This window comes from Canis lupus, chromosome 9, assembly GCF_048164855.1.
Source record: "Canis lupus baileyi chromosome 9, mCanLup2.hap1, whole genome shotgun sequence".
Taxonomy (NCBI): domain Eukaryota; kingdom Metazoa; phylum Chordata; class Mammalia; order Carnivora; family Canidae; genus Canis; species Canis lupus.
In genome coordinates this window covers 3,099,208-3,122,634 of record NC_132846.1, presented here as the reverse complement: position 1 = coordinate 3,122,634, position 23,427 = coordinate 3,099,208, and the positions used below count along the sequence as shown (strand labels likewise).

The window sequence follows — 23,427 nt, the reverse complement described above, 5'->3', positions numbered from 1 at the left end:
TTTGAGCTTTCTTTTCTTTTCTTTCTTTTCTTTTTTTCCCTTTCTTTTTCTTTCATTCATTCATTTTTTTTTTTTTAGATTTATTTGTTCATGAGAGACACAAAGAGAGCTTCAGAAACAAACATGTCTTCCTGACCTTCCTTCACCTTTCATTGGGCCGTGGAGGCCACCTGTTGATGGTGGTAAAGCAAGAGGGAGCCTGAGTCCCTGGGTCACTACCACTCGGGAAGTTTCCCTGCTAAACATGCACACTGGTTTGTTGTGGGAAGAAGAGTGGACTTGTACTGGGTGAAGCTACTGAGATTTTCTCTGTTACCTTTGTGATCATTTCTCAATGAACCTCCAAAAGGATCCCATTTTCTGATTTTTCAAGCACCGCCTACACTGTCTGGTTGGGGGCATGGTCTGCCATCTGTGGACCCTGCAAAGAGACGTGAAGGATTGGGGACACTCTGTGTGGTTGTCACCAGGGAGACACCCCCAAATGAGGAGAAAGTTCAGGCTGTGACTATAAAACTCAGTATATTCCAGGACCATTGTAATTAGGAAGCGAGGGCGCACCCTAAATCATGATTACACCGAGCACTCAATAATTCTGCCTGCCTCGTGGAGGTATTTTTAGAAGCCACGGTAACCAATTTTATGTCTCGTGTTTGACATATGGTTTACTTATCCCAGTGCACATTAATCTCCTTCAACTTTGCCCTTGTCCCTTGAAACAAGGGTATAAGTTGATGAATGTTATCTGAGGACCACAATCAGCCAACTATAAAGTGTGTACATGTTATGGGACCATATAGCCCATCACAAGGAAATCAGACAATGAGCCTAGGTGAATTTGAATATATTTGTCCATACTTCCCTCCTTTATAGGCATTGCTGTTGAGAAGAAAACACAATGTTTTGTTACTAGCATGCATATGTGGCCTTTGTGTGGTCCACACCTCAGGAAAAGACTAGAGTATTTTGAGGGGTGGCTGCATGAGTGGATCATTCTGCTTGGCCAGGGCTGAGAGGCCTCCTGAGCCACCTGCCTGGCTGATCAGATGCAAATCCTGGGCTACTGCAGAATTAGCAGCAACCCAGGAAGGGCACAGAGAGGTTAGGTATGTTGCCCAAGGTCATACTGTAAGGGGGGCATTTGGGATGTGAAGCCAGGCAGTCTGGATGTTGAACATGATCTCCACTGCCTCTCTATGCAGGGGGATAATCTTCCAAAGGACTTTGCCCTCTGCAAACCCTGACACACAGAGGGCTCATCTGCTGGGTCCCTCCATCTTTTGCACACATGTCCACTCTGTCCACTATTGCACTGTACTGTAGTGGTTTCTCTGTGTCCACATTCAGACCCTATTAGCCCATAGGTTAAGGTGCTCCTTCCTCAAGACACTGTGCTTCCGTGTACTGGAATGCTGTCATAATAAAGAGACAACCTGCACAGCTATAAACAGTGACCTATTACCACACCTTGGGCACCAACTCTGTGAAGACACTGTGTGCTCTTCCATTTGGTGTAGCAACCTCCCAGCACAGCACCAGGCACCCAATCAGGTCAAATAGATTTTTGTTGACTTAATTTGCAAGGGTTGTTGGCTAAGCCAACTCTGAGAGGCAGGTAATTTCTGATTCTTCCTTATGAGGCCAAGGATTGAGGCCACAGAGTTCCCTTTTCATTGTTTCCCCCTACACTGCCAGCGGAGAAACAAGGACTGCTAGTCACTGGGTGCCTTGGAGGAGTTCCCCTCTCTCTATGAAAGGGAACTACTTTTGAAGCAGTCATTTCCATGTAAGGCTTTCCTTCCCATTTCTGTTTCACTTCCCAAGTGGAGACTGGCCAAAGTACCAAGGAGATTTGAGATCCGTTGCCTTCTTTAATAACTCTTCAAACTCTTATGTCAGGTATCAAGAGTACTGACAAAAGAAAAGGTATTTGCAAAGTATGCATCTCCTGCTAAACACCAAAGCCCCGAGAAATAAATGGGAAAAGACAGACACCAGGGATCCTAGGTTCTCAGGCTGCCTTTAGGCCTGTCAGAGGCAACACACTGACTTAGCTTCATATCATCACAAGTTATCATGACAGCGGATTACGTGCTCAGTTATATACTGGTCACTCCTCGCCCAGGTAGGGAGAGGGATGGGATACCCCTAATGAACCAGGATTCAAAGCCCAGAGTAGAAGAACTGCAGTCCCGCATGACCCAGAGGAGGTGACGATGGCCAGAGCCTCCTTGTCAAGCTCAGTGCAATCGTCCCTCCTGATTTGCCTGCCCTGTGGTGCTAGATGCCTAGGGTGTGCTTCCCCCAACCATAAGCCAACATCTTCAGGTTTTTCCAGTCCATCAACGTATCATAATTATAGATCATTCACAGAACACCAGTTTCCAAATACTAGCACTTTATTTAAAATTGCAACTTGGGCAGCCCCAGTGGCGCAGAGGTCTAGCGCCGCCTACAGCCCAGGGTGTGATCCTGGAGACCCGGGATCGAGTCCCACGTCAGGCTCCCTGCATGGAGCCTGCTTCTCCCTCTGCCTGTGTCTCTGCCTCTCTCTCTCTCTCTCTCTCTCTCTCTCTCTGAATAAATAAATCTTTAAAAAAAAATTGCAACTTGCCCATCTTCCACTGCTCCCCCACCCCCACCCTCCAAAGCTCAGACAAAGCAAGTTCTTCTCTACAAAGCTTTCTGTAGGCTACATCTCTTCTCTAACTACCTTTGCAGTTCACAAATTTTACTGTAATTGTCTTAATTAACCAATGTGATAAAAACTCTCACTGGGAGAATATGCTGGAGGGTACCAGAGGAGGAAATGATTAACTCTCATCACATTGCAAAGCCCCAGTAGCCAGCTGAGTTCCAGCCCAATAGCTGGGAAAGGAAAGGGAAAGGGAAAGGGGGACAGAAGGAAGTAACTGAAGATGCTTCCAGATTTCACAGCCGCTCCCAGAAGGCAATAAAATGGTTTCAGTGGGAATACAGGGTAACATATAAAAGATTACGCCACAAAATAAATATTGGTTTCCTTCTTAGGTAATACCTTGCATGTACAAATAACAGTGACATCAAGTTATTTTCCATCCAAATTTTGTGAAAATCCAAGGGCCTTCTCCTAATTTGAGATGTAGGTGTTTTACCCTTTCTTGGAGAAAAGAAACATCGGCCCCAGAAGCTGCTGCTAATCTAAACTGTGTGTATTCATCATGCCAAATGCAAAATCTTAACCCCTATGTAGCAGGTGTCAAAATTAAGGTGAGCCTCAGCTGCATGAGCAGGTTTATGGCAATCTGGATCCCACAGAGGGACATTCTTAACTTGGTGCGCATGAAATCAACAGCACGCTGTTTTCTGAGAACCAGAGTCTAGGTAACTCTGTATCCTACTGAAAATGCATTTTAAGATCAATTAAGGTCTGAATAATTCAGCAGGGCTCTCTCCAGGTATTTTGCGAGAGTGTGAGTATTTAAATGTCATCTAACAAGGCTGAACAAGATTAGGTTGTTAAGGTTATTAATTAAGGTCCTAAATCTTGCTGGAATCCCCCTGAAGTAGGCCACTTGATGATCCTCAAACACCGCACAGGTGCTGAGTCGTGTTGTCAGATTCACATGGACACAGCCCTGAGAGGACCTTGACCACCGGAAAGAGGCACCCTACGGAGGTAGGGTGGTGGGGAAGGAGGCAAGTATCCCTTATGAGGCTCCTCCACCTAAGGCAGCCCCCTCTCCATGGTGATTCTGGGCACTGTGTGTGACCCAGGGCGCTACTTCCTCCTCCCATTTTGGCTCATGTTGGGAGGGGTATGTATGAACGCACAGACAGATGATGTGAGGGGAACTATTCTAGCAGCCTGGGCTGGTTGGCAGTCCTGAGAAGCCAGGGGCTGAGGCTAACCAGCTTTTTTCTGAGGACTGAAGAGCTTCAGGAAGGAGGAGGAGGGGTGTGTAAAATTGGGCCCTGGAGGCCAGCTCCCTTTGCCTTCTTTCCCCTGCCTCCTACCCAGCCTGGACAGCCTTATCAGCTCTTCCTCCAAAACACGCAGAGCCCACTCCTGCGATGCTCTGTGTGATGCTGCTGCCATCCTCACCCCTTCTTTGCCCTGCTGAGGCTGCGCCAGACCATCTTTCAGAGACTCTCAGTGGTCCCTACTGCCCAGGGATGAGGCCATCCTCAGTGCGCACCAAACTGCCCATCTGCTGTCACATGGTTGCCAACTGCCAATTTACCAACCACAATGGCCCATCTGTAGGTTTTGACTTAAGCAAACACACTCCAGGGACATAACACACACACACAAAACCATACACACAAAAACACAAACAAAAAACACCACATTGGGTGTGTGTGGAACCAAAATGGCCCATCCTTCTCAGGGTCTAGCCCCCCGAGCCAGGGCCTGGGACAGAGGAGGCACAAATGCAGCCCCTTGTTCAGGGTTTGGTCCTGTGGGCCCCTATTTGGATTGTAAAACTTGTTCTCAAAAAGGACCATCTGAGTCAGGGGTCAGGCTTGGTTCCTGTTGACCTGAGTCGTTTTTTGATTTAGGACCACTTTGAGGTCAAATCCAACCTATTCTATGGATCCTAAATATATCACTTGTTTCTATTTTTAGGATGACGAAAAGGATATATAGGTAGGAAAAGCCCCCCCACCAACTTGGCTCTTATTTATTTCTATTAAGCTCCAGCTTGCCACATTGGATAATTACAAACAGAACTTCCAGAAACATCCTTCATTCCTTCCAGAACTTGGCTCTGGACAACAATTTGAACCTTGTCAGCCATTCTCCTCAGGAGGATGCCACCCGCCCAACCCTGACTCTAGCCTGATCATGCCCTATGCACAATTTCTGGCCATTTGGATCTCTCCTCTGCCCTTCTGCTCATCCACCCCTCCCTGAACACTAAGCCTGCAGACAGAGCACCCCCTTCCTCCATCAGGTGGGTGCAACTATTCTCATGCAAAAAGCTCTTTCCTCCTTCTAGAGCAGGGGGAAGGAGCACTGCGCTGAGTTGAGGAAGTGGTACTGGGCTCATCTCAGACTCCTTTCTAAGCCAAAGACAGACACCCAAATAGCTCCAGACTGTGATCACTCAGTCACAGATGGCCGCTCCACATGGTGACTCAGGGACTCATCCCAATGCCGCCCAGCCAGGAGAACCAGGCAGGAGCAGAAGGAGCTGGGCACACAGGGAGGCTAGTTTTCCATGGGATTCTGAGAAAAGATACCACTGCATTTGAACTGCAAATTTGGGATTATCCACTGTGATATATTTCACACCATCCTCCAGCCTCAGAGCAACCGCTGGTATGAAACACCAGCAGAAAAAGGGCAGTAGCACATCCCTGTCCCCATGACACTTCTACATATGAGACTCTGTACGCAATCAAAACTTGGAGATCATTAAGAACATTTATGGATTCTACCTCCAGTTTCTTACCAGATGAAGAGAAAACGCTATTGGTGTCTAGACCTCCAGAGGTTCATCCTTGTCAGAATGTGGGGGCAGCACAGTATTGGCACTTTGAATGTGCCCTATAAGCCCATTCTTACAGCATGTCCCCAAGTTTTATCACCACACTGGTAGCAAGAGGGTATGTGTGTGGGAGGAGGTGCCACAAGCAGAGGGAGGTGAGGACAGATTCAAGAAGCCATTCAAATGCCCTAGGACATCAGTCAGTATGGCATCGTGACTCAACAGATCGCTGTCCCACAAAGGAAGAAATCTGACTACCAAAAAGACACAAAATGACAGATGAGGTAATAAAATATTGGAATGCAAAAGCATGCTTGCTGTGTATAAAACCACCCCATCACAGACAAAGAGCCACAGAGGCCTCGGAAGGAAGCACAGCAAGGAAACTGAGGGCCAGCTTCAAATACAACCCAGGGCTGCTGAATGATGCAGAAAGTCATGTGTCTCATATGGTTCCCATTATTTTGTGTGCTAATTGCTGCTCTCTAGTCTGGTTAGGAGAACAGGTTCCCACATTGTTCACTCTGTATCCTTCTGTACCATGGCCCCCAGAGAAGGCAAGGAATGCCTGAGGCTCCCCCAACCTCATCTGTCCTAATTCCCTCCGCAATGAGAAAGAAGCATCACTCAACAGCAAATGGACAGCAGGGGAGGTGGGAGTGTGATGGATTCAGATGAAAATATACCACGTGTCTCTTAAATAAGTCACAGGGATGAAATGTCTGGCATAAGGAATAAAGTCAAAGATATCGTAATAACTGTGTGGTGACAGATGGCGACTATACTTATGGAGGTGAGGATACTGTAATGTATATAACTGTTGAATCACAACGTGGTACACCTGACAATGATGTTCCGGGCCAACTATACTTCAATTAAAATTTTTTTAAATGTTTAAAACTTAAACACACCTCGGTCTAAATACTGACAAATGACAAGCCAGATTACACAGATGTGGTTGACCTTACCCTGTGATGCAAGCAACCCACAACAAACTAAGCTGGGATGAAGCCAAACCAATAGTGATTTACTTATAGATGAAAAGAATTGCAACAATTAAAAAGTGTGACCATCTCAAGACGGTGAACAGAAAGTAAACTCGTAAGACACACTTCCTTTAAGTCAAAGAAATTCCAGCTCTCTAAGCATATACACATCTGTAGGAACTGGGCTCTCTTGATCATTGCTGAGTAGAATCCAAACTTCTTACAAAATCTTGTAGGGCCCTCCGACTCTAGAACCCCACAAATTTTAGTTTACAAATACAGTCTTTTAATAGAAATCCTTAACAGCGAGCTCAAGTGGTCAGCAACCTTTTGTAATTTCTGTACCTGCAAGTTTTGGGAGTCGCTGTAGATATACCATTGCCTACAAGAACTAGACAGGATTCTTTTTTTTAAATCCTGGCCTTTCAAGAGGGCCCCTAACTCTTCCACTCAAGTGGCAGATCCTGCTCTGAGAACTGCTGATCTAGAGACCTTTTGCATCACTGAATTGTCATGGGCAGCAGGGCTTGGCTTCCACTCACGCAAATGGAATGCAGCCATGATTAATCCTTCATCCAAGACACCAGAGCCCCCTGCCTAGCAAAAACAGCTGGCTGTAAAAGTCGGGCAAAAATGATGGCTCCCATTTTCTTACCACTTTTAAAGAGAACAGGACACTGGGGCACCTGGGTGGCTCAGTCAGTGAAGCATCTGACTCTTGATTTTGGCTCAGTTCATGATCTCAGGGTTGTGAAATCGAGACCTGCATCAGGCATGACATATGAGGTCTGCTTGAGATTCTCTCTCCCTGTCTCCCTCTGCCCCTCCCACCCTGCTCACAGTCTCTCACTCTCTCTATAAACAAAACAATCAATAAAAATAGAACAGGATAACAATCTATATGTCTATGTGGGGTCAATTTCATAACTACCATCCTGCCTCATCCATCCTGAAGGCCACTCAGACCCTTCCCCATTTACCTGCATCCCTCTTCATTCCTGCTGTCTGGCTTTTGAGTGGGAAGGTGACTACAAGTTCATGTCCCACGGCATCTCTAAACTAGCACCTTACTTTCTTAGGTGTGGGAGAGGAGTCAGGAAGCCCTGAAGCAAAAGGACCTGGACTGATAGAGTAGGATTTCCTTTCTTTCCCACTCTACCCATCATTTAAAATAGAACACAATTCACAGAGACCATGTAAGTGGCATTGTTGTTATTCTGCATGATGTGTGTATTGAGTAGCTACTTATGGCTTAGAGGAGTTTTAAAAGTTATAGGAAGACAATCTGAATTCCCGCTGAAATAACATCACCTGCTTCCAGTCTCCTTTATGACTGTTTTGAACAAAATCTATATTATGGCAAAAACAGTGATATTACAATGGTAGTAATTTTTCATCTGGATGGCCATTTTTAATTGCTGGCATAAGTCTGCATTTCTACATTTAAAAATCATTTCAGGGGTGCCTGCGTGGCTCAGTGTTTGAGCATCTGCCTTTGGCTCAGGTCATGATCCCGGAGTCCTGGGATTGAGTCCCACATCGGCCCCCCGCATGGAGCCTGCTTCTCTGTCCGCCTGTGCCTTGGCCCCTCTTTCCATGTCTCTCATGAATAAATAAATAAAATCTTTAAAAAAAATAAAAATTATTGCAAATGGATTCTCCCAAACCGAGAAATAAACATCTAGAAATGACAAACATCAAAACATGAGGATGATGAGAGAAAATTAGAGATTACAGCATTATTCTCTTAAGAGCCTGTCTTGAATGGAACTGGAAGCAATGACCATTCCCACTGGTGCCTGACCCAACTTCTACTGCAGACAGCGGGCATCCATAGGAGCGGGGGACAGGTGTCCACGGAGCAGACGGGAGGTGTGGACATCCACGGGGAGCAGGGGGCGCACTCTCCCCATACCCTCAGTGCTGCAGGAGATGTCTGAACCTCCAAGCATCACCTGTTCCTTCGAAATCTCCAACAGAGGAACTGCTTGCTGACAGTGTGGATTCCATGGCTGATGGAAAAGGAAAATCGATCCTCACTGATTGTTTCTCCCTCTTCTTCTTGGACCCCAACTCAGAGCTCTGCAAGTCCATCGCTGAGGCATCTGGGTGCCCACCTGCTGTTTCAAGGTGCCATTTGGTGGGTGGTCCTCAAAGCAAACCTCAACTAGCCAGTAGGGCACACAAAGCAACTACTGAACACCGAGTATCTCACTTCGGAGCATTCGTTGGAAACCAGGCCACTTCCCCCGACGACCCAAAGAGGAAAGCTGCTGCCATGATACACAAACCAAGGTGCTGTTTATGAGGAAGGAAAGCGGCCCAGGATACAAATGTAACTGGAAGCCCGGAAGGGAAGCAGCAGGCAGAGGGAACATCAGGATGAAATCCAGCAAGACTGACAAAATCCGGAGACCCGGAAGAAAAGGAAAACCACCTTTTGCTAACGTCTCTACTTCCAGTCCTAAAACTACAAGATGACCACCCAATGGATATTCCAGATCAGGATGTGCTCATTTTCTATATGCTAATCCCTCCATCCAGAAATCCTGCCTCACCTCTAGGAAATTCCAGTTTCTGATGATGTTGGGGGTGGGAGGGGGGTCAATAAGACTGAAGGGCTCTGGGGAGGAGGAAAGAGCTGCTTGAGAGCTGGGGTTAGGGGAAAGCTGCTCTCACGTGAGGTCTCTCACACAGTTGCAGGCCGATGCTGGCTGAAGCTGCCATCCTCTGAAGGCTCAGCCGGGCTGGATGCCCACTCACATACATGGCCAGCAGGTGACACGGGCCGTTTGCTGGGAGCATGGGGGTGTGAAGTGGAACACTCGAGGTCACTTGGGTTCCTCAGAACGTGGCAGGTGGGTCCCAAACCAGAGAGCCCCAGGAGATGCCAACGAGAGCTGCAGGGCCTAGCTGCCCTGCTCTGTTCTCAAAAGTCCAGAACGTCTCTCCTGCCACATTCTGCTGGTCAAGAAAGTCACCAAGCTCAGCCCAGATTTAGGAGCAGAGGACTTGATTGGTCGCATGGCAGAGGAGCACACAGGCCAGGAGACACCATTCTCCTGATGGCCACAGCAATCAACCACACCTACCAAGCAGCACATACCATTCCCGACACTTGGGAGGGTTCAGATGACTGTCTACACAGCACTTGCTCCCAGGAACACTGTGGTGAGGCGTCCCCAGCCAGACTGGGGAAACCAGCATTACAGATGGGAATGATCTCCATCAAGACCTTGGCTCATGATCACAGCGTACAAGAAGGGCTGGGCTGGGATGTAAGCAAAACCAGAAGATCAAACTGAGTGAAAGACTCAGCATTTTTTTTTTTTTTTTTAGTGAAACTAAAAGTGAGGATGGCAAGGGTTTCTTCCAAATCCCCCCATTCCCACTCACTTCCCACCCCACTCTCACGTGGGCAGACACACCTAGCTGTCCTGCAAAGGCTGTGTCTCTCTGTCCCAGAGCAGGGGAGTTGCTGAAGTAACGATCCAGCCCAGGATCCCTCCTCCCCAACTCCCCTGCATGGTGAGCAGCCCTGGCTGGTGGAAGTGACGCGTGCCCTCCCAGGCCAAGCATCAGGCATGTCTATGACACCCTTTTCTTTCCCCTTCCGCTGGGCGAACGTGCAAGACCCTGAGTGAGACAGAGCCACAGAGGAAAGGAGTCTGGGTCTCTGAGCGACCACACAGAGGATGTGCCACAAGCCAGCACATTAGTGAGAAGTGAGCCTTTGTCATGCTAAGAAGCTGAGCTCAGAGTGTCTGCTACACTAGCTGGTGTCCTACCTAATACAACACATCCTCCCCCCCACCCCCACCCCCCCACACACACACTCGCACAGCCAACTTGAGGTTCCTGGAAGAGGAACTGCAGGTCTCTCTGCAGACCCGGTGCCCAAAACACTTTGGCAACAAGGTGCGGGCAGGCCCATCTGGTAAATGAGCATGATGACACACGTGGGTACAGAGATCCAGGGAGGCTCCTGGGGCTCACAGAGGAGCCCCCAGACCTATCCAGGGCAGGGGACAGAAGACAGCCACGGAGGACATTTCATTATGTTTGTCACTCTTCTTACGTCCAACTTATGGTAGTGAAGAGATAAAGGTTCTGAAAACATTTCTAGAAAATAGACTGTCAGATATGAAGCGGGAAAATTAACAGGAAGAAGACCCACATTTTAACCAGGGGAGTGGTTCACATTAAGGCAAAAAGTGTGAAGAGTGTTTAAAAATAATACCCTCCAAAGATTCAGGTGCAATGAAACGCTGGGACACCTGCACCCGATGCTTCTAGCAGCAATGGCCACAATAGCCAAACTGTGGAAGGAGCCTCGGTGTCCATGGAAAGATGAATGGATAAAGAAGATGTGGTTTATGTATACAATGGAATATTCCTCAGCCATTAGAAACGACAAATACCCACCATTTGCTTCAATGTGGATGGAACTGGAGGGTATTATGCTGAGTGAAGTAAGTCAATCAGAGAAGGACAAACTTATATGGTCTCATTCATTTGGGGAATATAAATAATAGTGAAAGGGAATAGAAGGGAAGGGAGAAGAAATGTGTGGGAAATATCAGAAAGGGAGACAGAACGTAAAGACTGCTAACTCTGGGAAATGAACTAGGGGTGGTGGGAGGGGAGGAGGGCGGGGCTGGGGGTGAATGGGTGATGGTCACTGAGGGGGGCACTTGACGGGATGAGCACTAGGTGTTATTCTGTATGTTGGTAAGTTGAACACCAATAAAAAATAAATTTATTAAAAAAAATAATAAAATAAAATAAAAATACCCTCAACGTAAGGAGGGCTGACAAGCTGATGATTCCAAGCGGGAGGCCAGGAATCAGGCTCTGTTTGACTGCACCATGTCCTCTCCTCTCCAGGAGGGGGCAAAGTGGTGCGGGCACACATCAGCAGGGCCAAGGGACATGTGCTCCCTTTGCAGGGGCGGGGAGCCCCCCCCGTCCCCCCCCTCCGCACTGCCAATCAAGGCCTGGAGACCAGTGGGGACCTGGAGACCAGTGGGGACAGCAGCGGAGACACCTGGCTGGGGAGACGCGGGCCCCAGGGTGGCACAGGTGACATGAGACTGCAAAGGAGACAGGAGGGAATCAAACACCAAAATACCCCTGCAGAGGGACCAGCTGGCCATGGACCAGCAGAGCTCAAGAGGGTGTAAAAGAAACCCCACAGACAAGTCGCAGAGGGTGCTTAGGACTGCACGATGGCAGGGAAGCAGGAGCCCCAGGGTGAGGGGAGGAGCAAGCAGCAAGGTGTGCTAATGAGTAGGACATGAAGGCTTGTGGGAGGTCAGTAGCTGAGGGGCTGGGCTAAGTCTTCACCCCTTCTGCCCTTCTGCAGGCCAAGCTCCAGGTCCTCCCAGGCCCCACTTTGTGGGGATAGGAGTGGGGGAAGGCTGAGCAGAGGGCGAGGGCCAGGGGTCCCCTGGGGCGCTGAGTTTCCAGTGGCTGAGCCCTGGCCCAAGCTGTGTAGACTCCCAGCTGGCGAGGCAGGGCTGGGATCTCCCTTCGAGTAAGTGCAACACTCTGGGACCCAGACCTGGTTCAGGTCCCAGCTAAGCCCCTTACCTGGTGAAATGTCAAAGCACCTCCATGTGCCCATAAAATGGGAGTCCCAGTACCCACTGCATGCCTGTTGGACATTTAGAGAACGCAGGGGACACGTTCAACCATGAAGAGTGCCCAAGGAAGGTTTTCCTCCAGGAGCAGGGTGGAGAGGAAGGCTGGATGTTTCTTAACTTTTACTCTGGGAAACGTCACGCAAACATAGGAATGGGGAGAACGGCACAGGAGTGCTCATGTAGCCAGCATCCGCCTCAGCAGCCACTGGCTCCTCCTCAGGGCCCTGGGGTCCCACCTCCTACCCCCGCCAGCCCACCGCCTCCCCATCTCCCCAGCCAGTTTACTGTGAAGAAGCTCCCAGTTGGCACGGGATTTCTACCTTAAATGCTCTAGTGTGCAGAGCTAAGTTGCCTTTTCAAAGCAAACTCAATACAAAATCTGGATAGAGTCTTCCGGCGCCCAGAGACACCGCCCACTCACATGGAGACTGACCAGGGGCAGGCAGGGAGGTCTCCTGGGCCCCAGTTTGGGTCTGAAGCACATTGGCAGCCTTGACATCCCGCAAGGTGAACAATGAGAGCTCTGGAAGCATCACTTGGAATTGGTCCCTGCCCTCCCACGAGCAGACAGAAGAGGACACCTCTGGTATACCCTCTTCCTCGGCAGTGGGAAGGGATGGGAGGCAGCACACCCCTGCCTACAATTGTCCGAGGGAGAGGTAACCTGGACCGCCAGCCAAAGCCCACCCTAAGGACAGGTGTACCCTATCCATGCCAGTTGGCCTCCTCCCAATGCAAAGAAAGTTGGCCATCAGAAGCTTCGAAGAACCCAAGAGGACAGAGCTGGGTACTCTGCCTGGGCGCTGGCAGCTGCAGGACCACAGGCCACACTAGTGAGTCCAGGGGAAGCCCATCTCTTATGACGGGGACATCTCTAGACCTAAGTGTCACACACACAAGTCCTCCTGAGCTCTCTGACAGCTTCATCAGGCAACCAAGAGGACAATGGTGCAGGATGACGGGCTGAGTGTGCCCCCCTCAGGGGTGGGCAATAAAGGGGTGCACTGTCCACACGGTCGACCAATATGGCAGCTCCTCCCAAAGTTAACCATGTGCTTCCCACCTGACCCAGGAATTCCACATCTGGGCGGACACCCAAGGAAACAGAGAGTGCCCATGTCCACCGTGTCCAAGGCTGCAGGGTTCCCAGGAGCTGAGAGGTGGAAGCCCGCCCCCCCCCCCCAGGGATCCACCTACGAACGAAGGGGAGAACCCAACATGGCACACACTAGAGGCAGGTCATTCAGCTTGGAGAAGGGATGACATACTGACACCCAAGGCGAACCTTGGGGCACCACACTGACATCAGCACATCTGAAAGACACAGATACTTTCATTCCACTTCCACGAGGTACCCTAGAGAGCCAAATTCAGAGAGACAGGAAGCAGAACGGCGGTGGCTGGGGGCTGAGGTCAGGGGCTGGGGTCAGGGGGCTGGGGAGTGAGTAGTTTCCGTCTGGGATGCCAGTTCTGGGATGGACAGTGGTGCTGGTGAATTTCTCAACCACCAAACTGTATGCTTAAAAATGGTCCAAGTGGCGAGTGTTATCTTAGATATATTCCCCAACACAAGGACTAGACGGGGGCTCAAGGCTGTCTCACTGGCTGGCAGCCCAGGCCAGGGACTGGCAAAGCATTCGCATCTGAATCCTAGTTCTGCTCATGTAACCTGTGTATGATAAACCCCGGCCCCCCTGATCCCAGCACCCTCACCCCAGCCCCCTCACCCCAGCGCCCTGACCCTGGCCCCCTGACTCCAGCCCCCTGACCTCGGACCCCCGACCACAGCGCCCTGACCCCAGCTGCCTGACCCTGGCACCCTGACCCCAGCTCCCTCACCCCAGACCCCTGACCACGCTGCCCCAACCCCAGCTCCCTCACCCTGGCGCCCTGACCCTGGTCCCCCGACCCTGGCTCCCTGACCTCAGCCTCCTGACCGTGGTGTCCTGACCCGGGCTCCTTCACCCTGACTCCCTCACCCCAGCGCCCTGATCCTGGCCCCCCGACCCCGGCCCCCCAACCCCAGCACCCCGACCCCGGCCCCATGACCCTGGCCCCGAGCCACCACCATTCCGCTCCCTGTCTCTCTGAATTTAGGAAAGTGTCAAACAAACCCCTTAGTACAATGGGCCACGTTGGGGCCCATTGGGGGCATCCTTCTGGACTTTTGTTGATTTAACTCTCTTTCTTGAGGCAGGGTGACAGGGGGAATGAGGCTGGCTTGCAGTAATATGAATTCTGGTTAGCAGCAGGTATCCTGTGTCATTTGAGGGCTTTGTGCTAAATGCTTCCTTGCCCCCCAAGCAAGTAGACGCTGGGGGCATGGCCTTTCTTGCTTGTGGTTCACCCCATGTGCCCTGCTGGGTTTAGGCACTCAGGGAATTGCATAGGGCAGACACATTAAGGGTTTTACACCCATTCAGTTAAGCTGCACAGTGAGTTGAGGCCAGGCCTGTCCCCTCCCAACACCAGTTCCTGCTGTTTCCACAACTAGTCTATGCACAGCATCCCCTAGGTGGCCACCCTGCCTCCTGAAACATGCCTTCCACTGGGCTAGAAACACCTACGGAGGGGAAAGTGGGAACTAGTTTGAGAAACACACCTACTCTCAAGCTTCTGAGAAGTTAGTCTGAAATTTCTCCTTCTGAAGGATCCCATAGGTCTGTTAAATGCCAGGGCCCCCAAATCTGTGCAGGGCCCAGCACCCTCGGCACATGAGTGGCTGCCCTGAAGCCATGGGGGGATGGGATCTGAGCACCCAGAGCCCACACTCCTGGAAACTCCACCTCCACAACTGATCACCTGTCCTACAGCAGAGGCGGATGCCCAGCCCCCTCCCATCTCCCGTACATCGAGTTCAAGGAGATCACAGAGGGCTGGGCAGAGGACACAAGGGATGGGCAGGCACCGCCCTTGAGACCCCCCAGCTTGGCCTCATCAGGAGACAGACCCACACCCAGAGCATCTGGTGTCCGCTCACCTGGAACCTGCGACCAGGGCCCATGTCTGCACTGAGGAGCCTTGGGAGCCGACCATCCTTAGGGGCCTGGACGGACATCTAAATGGGGCTGCGTGACTGACCACGTCCCTCCTGTTGGGCTCGGCGCCCTAGTCTGGGGACAGGAACAATTTGGGTATGAGACACAGCACCTGGGAGCTGGAAGGGTCCTGGCTGAGAGGCTAGGAGCTGAGGCACAGTCATCACCAGGCAGGAGCAGTCAAGGAGTAACCTGAGCAGAGCAGCGGCGCCTGTACTTATTAAGCACTTACAGTTTGTCAGGCACTGCTCACAACATCTGGGTGCTTAGGAGCTGTGCCAGCTATGCTGTCCCGCGGGTGGGGGTCGGAGCTCAGATGGGCTAAGTCATGAAATCACACAGCTGTCGCCAGCAAGAGCTGGAATTCGGCTGCCATCAGCGAGCCCCACCACCGGCGATCTCTCAGAGTTCCTGTGACATGGCTCAGGTGGAGCTGGGCTCAGGCATCATGCAGGGGCTGGGGGACGCAGCCGTGCCGAGCAGATGCCTGATGTCCTGTTGCTGTTGCATCCTGCTGATGGGACGCTCGGTAACCAAGCCCACGAACGGCTCATGAGCCCAGGGGGAGGAACAGACACCTGCCACCCCGGCCAGCCGGCAGGTTCACGTCTACTGCCGTCCACACATGCTGACAATGTTTTTAAAAATCAGAATCGAGCTGAAAACGGCCTCCTCCATTAAATTTCCCTGAAAAAAATAATGAAGTCACACGATCATGCTGTAGTGTACAAGCCTCCCTTCGGTCTTGAGAAATGCAGCCCTGAAATACGGAGCGAATTGCGATCGCAGAAGAGATGCTAAAACCTCTGCCCGAAGAATTTCCAGCATTACTTTCCCCCAAAGGCTCTTCCGAGGAAGCGCAGGGCATAGGTCATGCTCATTCCGGGGGCAGAAAAAACCACCCCCTGGGCGAGCCTGACAGAAATGCTCACCATGCCCAAGCGGCTCCGCGTTCCGGGTTCCCACCTCGCTGGAGTCCAGCCCCAGTCACAAGTGCTTGGTTCCCGAGCGTGCTCACACCTCACAGCCGCTCGGCCTGCTGTCCTGCTGTCCTGCTGTCCTGCTGTCCGCAGTTGGTGCAGGGGCGGCTCCACTGGGGCCCAGAGGCAGCGGGTGCGGGTGCGAGCACCCGGAGCCTGGGGTCACAGGTCATCCGGGTGGGCCTCCTCCTCGCACTCCCCTTACGGTGCCGGGTAGGGGAATGGGAGCGCTTCCCACAGCCCATGTGGCAGGTGCCCTGGGGGTGCTCAGGGGAGGCAGGGGAAGGGAGACCAGGCGGAAACGCAAGAGCACGGTCACAGTCATGACCCCTGAGGCCGGTGGCAGCGATGTCAGCAGAGTGGTCACCAGAGGGGAGAAGGCAGGGCCCGCTGCCTGGAGCGCCGCCGGGCAGTGCTGCCGAGGAGGGGTGACCCGGCGGTGCCCAAAGGCTGTGCAGGTGGGTGGGTGTCTGCAGGAGGAGGGCACTCTGGGAAGGCCCAGCGCTCGCAGTCTCCCACACCCCCACCTCTGGGCCACATGCCGGCCCCTGGGCAGCTGCCCCTTCCCTAACCAGGTCCCACTTCCCTTCGTGCCTACCCCCACCCCCATGGATGCAAGAGGTGAACAGGAGAGGGGCACAAAGTCACAAAATGAGGCCAGCAAGCGGGATGGGGGTGGGGGGACAGGGTGTGTCATCCGTCCAGCGTCCAGGTGAGGTCTGTCCCTGCCACGAGGCCCCGCAGGGTCTTTACAGGCGAGAGCAACAGGACCTACCTGCTGGGGTTAGGAAGTGGGAGGGAGGGAAGGAGAAGAGGCGACCGCAGCGGAGGGGGGCCACGGTGGGGAGGGCCCGGGTCTGCTCAGAGTGTCACAAAACCAGGCTGAGCAACCTCAACCCCTGGCCTCTCAGTGCCACTGAGTGACTTTCTGAGGGAACCCCGGGCTCCTCCCCCATCCTCCCTGCCCCTCCCCAGGAGGCTCGGTGCCTGGAAGAAACGCACTTCCCAAGTCTGCCACTAGAGAGCAGAGCGCCCAAGGCAGGGCCCTCGCAGTCACAGCCAGGAGAACCTCCCCCGGGGGGCCCTTGCAGGGCACAGGGTTCTCTAAGAACCACTCTAGAACTGACTTTGCAGGACTTATTCCTTTGTTTCCCTGTAGGGTGTAGGGTCGGTGCCCAAGCTCCTGAGGAGGGAGCCTGACCTGCGTCCCATACCTATGACAACAACAGAGGCAAGTTATGCTCTGCTTCCCTTCCCTCTGCTCCCTCCCACTACCTCAAAGGTGGCTTGGGGGATGAAAGGGTAACTGAGATAGTGACCCTAGGAGAGCCTCGCCCGGCACCTCGATGGTGGTAACAGATGGTTCAGAGGACTCCATGTGCCTAAGTTGGAGCTAGCAGCTTGTACAGTGCTGGCTGGCAGGCTGCAGAGCCAGAAGATGGTCTTCTTTATGTACATTATCCATCCATCCCTCCATCCATCCATCCCTTTGTCCATCCATCCGTCCATTCATCTTTCCATCCATCCATCTATCCATCCATCCATCTATCCACCCATCCATCCATCCATCTATCCACCCATCCATCCATCCATCTATCCAGCCAGCCAGCCAGCCATCCACCCGTCTATCCATCCATCTATCCATCCATCCATCCATCCATCCATCCATCCATCCATCCACCCACCTATCCATCTATCCAGCCAGCCAGCCAGCCATCCACCCGTCTATCCATACATCTATCCATCCATCCATCCATCTGTCCATCCATCCACCTATCCATCTATCCAGCCAGCCAGCCAGCCAGCCAGCCAGCCAGCCAGCCAGCCATCTACCTGTCTATCCATCCATCTACCCATCCATCCATCCACCCATCTATCCATCTACCCACCCATCCATCCACCTATCCATCTATCCATCCATCCATCTATCCATCCGTCCATCCACCCACATGTCCATCCATCCCTGCCTCCCTCCATTTCTCCATCCATCCGTCCATCTGTCCATCCACCCATCCATCCGTCCTTCTATCCTTCCATCCATCCATCCATCCATCCACCTCCCTCTCTCTCTGTCTATAGCAAGCCAGAGTATTTAAACCACTGTGCCAGAAGCATTGAAAAATCTAAATATCCCCTTTAAAAGTTATCATTTCCAGTTACAGAAAAATGTGTTCACTGTAAAAATTTTTCAAACCATCAAGTCACCATAAAGAAGAAAATGAAACCGCTGGCCATCCTTCAACCCAGAGCTTGCCACTCAACTTTTGGCCGACCTCCTCACATACCATTATAGAGTATTTACACAACCCCAAGGTAAAATCATGCATGGCAGTTTGGGTAATCTAACTCCTGTCTCCTTTCCTGAACACAACCTAGAGCAACTCCTAAGATAGCTTGGTCTACTGAGACGCTTACCTATTTAATAGGTTGATGGGCAGACTTTATACACCAGCCCCCCACACCCCCGGGCCTCTACCCGGGACTAGGCACTGGAAGAGGCCTGAAAGGGGCATAGTCCTCAGGCCTCTCCTCGAGGGGCTTGCAAATGCTGAAGATGCACATTCAATCCCATTTATGTTCAGGAAGCATTCAGTGGGTGCTTCCTGCGTGCCAGGCCTGGGGACCCAGCAGGAAGGCAGCATGAGACCCTCAAGGGCTCATGTGTACACACAAAGCAGCCAGGGTAATCACAGCAGCCCTGGCTGTGAAGGGTGATAGGATGGGGTGCAACTGGAGAGAGGGCAACTCGAGTCCACAAAGTCTGAGAAGACTTCTTGGAGGTGACATTTAAGCCAGGCCCTAAATAGAGTCTGAGGGTCCTGCCATACCCAGACCCAGGAGGCGTGTGAGACAACAGTGAGTGTGAAGGCCCTGAAGCAGGAAGGGGTTTTGAGCACTCAAAATCGGTGGAGATTTTTACTAGGGAGCTGATCGATACACTTCAAATAATAGACCAGATGGTAGGTCTAAAGTGATGCAAGAAGACCAAAAAAATTTTTTTCTTAAGAACTTATGTGCATTTTCAAATAACCTGTCCTGGGTTTCGTATGGATTCCTGAGAGGTGGTGAACGATACAGTAGGTGGCTGCCTGACACAGGGGCTATTGGCCTCAGAATCAGTTGGGGACATTTAAAAATCTGGGTGCCTGGGCCACACCCCAAATGAGTACATTATAATATTGGGGGAAGTCACCTGGGCATTCTTTTTTTAGTTTATGTTTTTAAAAGCTCCCAAGGTAGAGCACCTGAGTGGCTCAGTGGGTTAAGCATCTGCCTTTGGCTCAGGTCACGATGCTGGGTCCTGGGATGGAGCCCTGTGTTGGGCTCCCGGGTCAGTGAAGGGTCTGCTTCTCCCTCCCCTCCCTATTCATCCTCTCTGTTACTATCTCAGTCTCTCTCCCTAATAAATAAATAAAACCTTTTAAAAATAAAATAAAAGCTCCCCAGATGATTCTAATATGCAGGCCTGGCTGAGGGTCACTAGCCTAAAAGGGTAAAAACAAAGCAAAATTACATCACAAAATAATCGAAGAACTTAAGTGCACTGGATGAGCCAACTGAAAATTCTTCATGTGCCCATCAAAGCATGTTCTGGGGCTCAGTGGGCGTCTCTGCCATCTTCCTTGTGAGGCCACCCACCCCTGGCTTCATCCATCACAGCGCTGTTGTTTTTGTTTTAAAGATTTTATCTATTTGTTCAAGAGACACAGAGAGAGGCAGAGAGACACAGGCAGAGGGAGAAGCAGGTTCCCTGAGGGAGCCTGATGCCAGACTTGATCCCAGGACCCCAGGATCACAACCTGAACTGAAGGCAGATGCCGGACCCCTGAGTCCCCCAGGTAGTGCTGCTGGTTTTGACAGAACTCTCACAACAGGCCCCAGAGAAAGAAACAGCCCCATTCTCCACAAAAGACACGACGCTCAGCAGAGCCACCTCTCTCGCATCCCAGTGCCCAGCTCACCAGAGGCAGCACCCGGAGCCCCTGATGCCCCCAGAAATTCCTCTGTTCTGCCCATCAGGCCTCCACACCCAGCCCGGCCTGCAGGCCACTTTCCAGGTGCTGCGCGACCCTGGGCAGAAGCCATAAGCTCCTTTTGGGACCCATGTGCACCACAGCAACCCACACTTCTAGAAAAGCAGCATCTCCTGCTCTGACTAGTCCAGAGAAGCACCACTGGTGCCAGGTGGGAGCCAAAAACAAAACTGCAGATACTGGAACTGGGGTGCGGGCAGCGTCTGCCCAGACCCTTCAATGTCACTTCGCCAAGGACACCTGTCCTGCCCTGGCCCCTCAGAGGACTGAGGCCTTTATGGCAGCATGAGGCTTGGGGAAGCAGGGGGATGGGGTACAGAAAGCAGCCTTCTTGGGCCAATTTCTGCCTGGGGCCTGGAGATGTGACCAATGCTGGTCCCTGTCCTCCGTCCCTGGCCAAGGCCCAGAACTGAGGAAGGATAAGTAGGCACAGTCGGCCACTTCCCAGGAAAATGCCTGGCCCCTGGAGCTGAAAATTCCCCTCCCAGACCTGTGGTGAATGAGGACAGAGGGCAGCGGTGGGAGGTACGGTGCTCCTTCCTCGGACCCTGGAACCCACTCTGAGCTCCATCACTGCCAACGTGTTCCGCCTTCAGCTGCAGAGGCCCCACCTTCTTGTGTCCCCTGCCTTCAGGGTCTGTGAGCCCCCATCACGGGCCAGGGACAATCTCTGGCACACAGGGTAAGGTTCGTGGCCTCCAGCATTTGCTGGCAGGACCAAGGGGGAGCCCGACCCCAGTAGCCACGGAACCCAGCTTCAGGGGGATCTTCAGGGAATACACAGGTGGGCAAAGGTAGGGTGGGAAGGAGGCCACCATATGGTGTGTGTGGGGGTGAGTGGAGAGCTGAGGGGCCAGAGCACGTGCGGGCCGGGCAAGTGACATTCAGCTGCTGGCATGGGCAAAGTGCTCCTGGAACGGGAAGGTCAGTGTGGTTGGCACAGAGCATGTGTGGGGGAGGTGGTGGGAAGTGGGGAACATGGGCTTCCAGCCTGACCGCTGGTTGGGGGGGGGATGAAACCACCCATCACTGAGCAGCACCAAGATGGCCCATGTGGCATGCTAGCCAGCCCTGTCCTCCCTCTGCGGTTCTCTGCCACCAGCCAAGGGCTGACAGGCATGGATGGGAAGAGGTGGGGAGACGTGAGGTGTTCCCAGCCTGACCCAGGCTCAGGCCAGATGCCCCTCCTCGAGGATTCCAGCAGCCCCCCAGACCCCCTGTGCCCTGGCCGCTCTGGGGCCTCCCCTCTGCCTTCAGGCTCTGAGCAGAACCTCCCAGAACAGCACTCACATCCCTCTTTGGAGCTCTCTCGCCCACGTGAGCAACCTGGGCCCTGTGGACTGTGAAGGCCGAGAAAATTAAGGCCATTCCACCTCAAGTTTAGCATTAGCACAAGTACAGCCATCTTAGGCCCCTGTGAATAAGAGCTGAACTTTATAGGAAAAACTGCTGCAGAATGTCCTCGGCAGGGAATCCCATATCAGATCTTAATAAACTCCCCCACCCTTGCCCCCATATTGGGAAAAAAAAAATTCCTCCACCCCTTCTGAAAATCCCCTAGACAGCCCATAAAAAACCCAGCCGTAACCCACTTCGGGGTCCAAGCCCCTGCTCCGCTGTGTGGAGTATATTTGGACCCAAGCTCGAGCTTGTAAATAAACCCTCATGTGCTTGCATCGGTGTCAGCTCCCTGGTGGTTTCTCAGATTCGCAATCTTGAGCACAACATGGACACCCCAAGAGGCCGGGCTGGCAGCCCCCCTGTACAGACCCTGAACCGGGGGCCTGCCAAACAGCAGTTCTCAGACTCAACATCCACGGTTTCCCTTCTGCACTCATGAAACCAGAGAACATTCCAGTCCCTTAAACACCACAGTAGCCACGGGACCAGGCGTCGTCCCTCCAAGAGGCCACTCCACTTCGCTTTCAGTAAAGACCTGACTTCACTGCCATCATCACTGCAACTTGCTAAAATTAAAAACTTCCACCCAAAACACAGCAGAAAGGGTGAAAATGGGATACAGTCCATATCTGACAAAAGGACTTGCCCAGATACAAATCAGGAAAAGAAACTAATAGAAAACCAGACAAAGACGCCTCACTTGGCAGAGCAGCGAACAACTCTGAGGTCAGCTCAGGTCCCGCTCAGGGCCGGCCGTCTTCGGGGGCCCGGAGGGACCTCAGGAGGTGAGGATGCGAAGGAACAAGGACCCCCCGCTGCTCCCGGAGGCCACGCGGCTGGACTGGCAACCACCGGCTGAACGATGCTGGGGGCGTGGTGGGCACAGCGTCCTACCCCGCTGCAGGCACCAAGGTGAAGGCCTGGGTCCCCCAAGGCGGCGCTCAGACTCTCTGCAGCACCGTCCAGTTGGCTCCACACCCCCTAAGTGCCCGCAGACCGGGAACGGACGACCAGCCAGTCCTGTATCTACTGGTCCACGGAATGTGACAGAGCAAAGGGAAAAAATCAACGCCCCACAACAACGTGGAAGAGTCTCATATAACAGGGACAGGGCATCGGGGCAGGGAGTGCCAGGGATGGGGACGGGGAAGGGGTGGGGGGATGGGGGGACAGGGATGAAGAGAGGGGTGACAGGGATGGGGGATGGGGCAGTGGGAGGGTGGGGACAGGGACAGGGGCCGGCGGGGTGGGGGGATGCCGGGGACAGGGAGGGGGCATGGTGGTGGTGGTGGTGACAGGGGTGGGGGACTGGGTGGCAGGGTGGCAGGGGGGAATGGGGGGAGGGGGGATGGGGACGGGGGGGGGCCCCAGGGCCATGCCAGGGGAGGGGTGGGGGGCTAGAGGGACACCAGGCGGCAGGTCCACCCAACCCTTGAGGTGGATCCCCCTAGCCGGCCTGCAGCAGGTCACACTGGAACCTCCTCCCTCGGTGTCCTACTTGTAGGACCCCCCCTGCCTGGAGCTGGACACCCGGGGTTGACCGCACATGCCCTCCCTCTGCCCTTCCCGGGGCAAACCGGCTGCGGCGGCACCTGCTGCCTGTCGCCCAACGGCCCGCCCTGCCGCCCCGCCCACGTCTCCGGGAGGCCGCGGAGCAGGGTCCGCCGGGGGGTCCGGGGGTCCGGGGGTCCGCGGGTCCGCCCGGGGCAGGCCTCCCGCCGCAGCCGCCCCGTGCTCCGAGCGGTGGGGCTGCGCCCACGAGCCCACGGCGGAGCTCAGCCGGCAGCAGCGCGGGGGTGCGGCCTCCCCCTCCAACTGGGTCCCCCGGGCGCCGACCCAGCACCCACCCGGCCAGGAGCGCGCCCCCGG

General features: G+C 53.0%; 1 protein-coding gene across 3 annotated transcripts in view; it reads right to left on the bottom strand.

Annotated features, from left to right (window-relative positions):
• Positions 1-23,427, bottom strand: part of SLC24A4 (solute carrier family 24 member 4) — a 159,174-nt gene that overhangs the window by 85,498 nt on the left and 50,249 nt on the right. The window lies entirely within an intron of this gene.